Genomic DNA, 1,252 nt, shown 5'->3' with positions numbered 1-1,252 from the left:
AAAAATATTTTGTACTCCTAAGTAAAAAAAAAATAAACATGGGTAAATTTTTGGTGGTAAAAATGAGTTTTAATCATTGTTTATGGATATTATATAATATTCAAAATTGAAATTATAGAGAATATATTTAAAATATAATTTATTTTGAATTGAAATAAAAATAAGCCAAAATGGAACTTTAGAAAAAAATATTTGTTAGATATTTGTTGCATACAGCACACAACTATATCTTATGGTTAGTTGTATATAAAGAATATCCACTTTTATAATTAAAAAAATAAATAAATAATTTTGATTTGATTTTTTTAATTTTATTTCTTCCCACTGATACTACAAATCTTTTTCATTAATTATTATTTGACTTTATTTTTTAATTATTATTGGTAATAATCGCATTATTTCATAATTTTATTTTCTTTTATTGATTTTTTTGTTTATAAAATATTTTATACAAATTTAATAAAAATATAACGCTAAGCTTTTTTTGTCAACTTAAGTCGTAATTCAATTTTTAATTTTCTCGAGCAGCTTATGAGAATTCCTATACTACGCTGAGTCGGGTTGTGTAATAGCTTGGTTTTTACTTTCCCTTCCGTGAAAAAAAAACGTCAAATTGTGTTGAAATATCCATTGGAAATCTACGTCTATTTCGTTGGGTATCATCTAAATATTTACAAAAATCTTTATTTAATTGAATAATTAAATTAAAATTTTAGGGTAATGTAATGTTACATTTCATATTTATCATATTAATAATAAATATTATAAAGTTGAAGTGAATTTGTTGTATTTTTATTTTTATTTGTCGCTAGCTTGATTTGACTTATAAATAAAGTTTTATTTTTTTATTTGGCATTGGTTTTTGAAATGACTTGTTATAGCTTCTCATTTGACAAGATTTTGTTTTTTTGTTGTCTCTTTTAATTGTTTTATTTGTTGTGTTGGTCTTATATTTGATTATTTGTCATATTTCATGATTTTTATTATTATTATCGTCATTAATTTTTTATTTCAAATTAAAAAATTGCGTTGGTTAAAAAACGAAACAAGTATATTATATATTGTACGTGTCTGTCTGTCTTTTTTTTAGTTTACTAATAGTGGGGTTTAGAGAATGATAATTAGTGTTTTATATGTTAAGTAGAGATATCCACGAGCTGGAGTAGGGTTGGGAAAGCCTTCTCCGCCGCTATTTTTTTTTTAGTTTATTATCTTTTCTAAAAAAAAAAAAAAAATCTTTTCACACGGAATT

This window comes from Cucurbita pepo, chromosome 8 (genome assembly GCF_057944985.1).
Source record: "Cucurbita pepo subsp. pepo isolate OVF chromosome 8, ASM5794498v1, whole genome shotgun sequence".
NCBI classification, from domain to species: domain Eukaryota; kingdom Viridiplantae; phylum Streptophyta; class Magnoliopsida; order Cucurbitales; family Cucurbitaceae; genus Cucurbita; species Cucurbita pepo.
Note: the sequence above shows the minus strand (reverse complement) of the source record.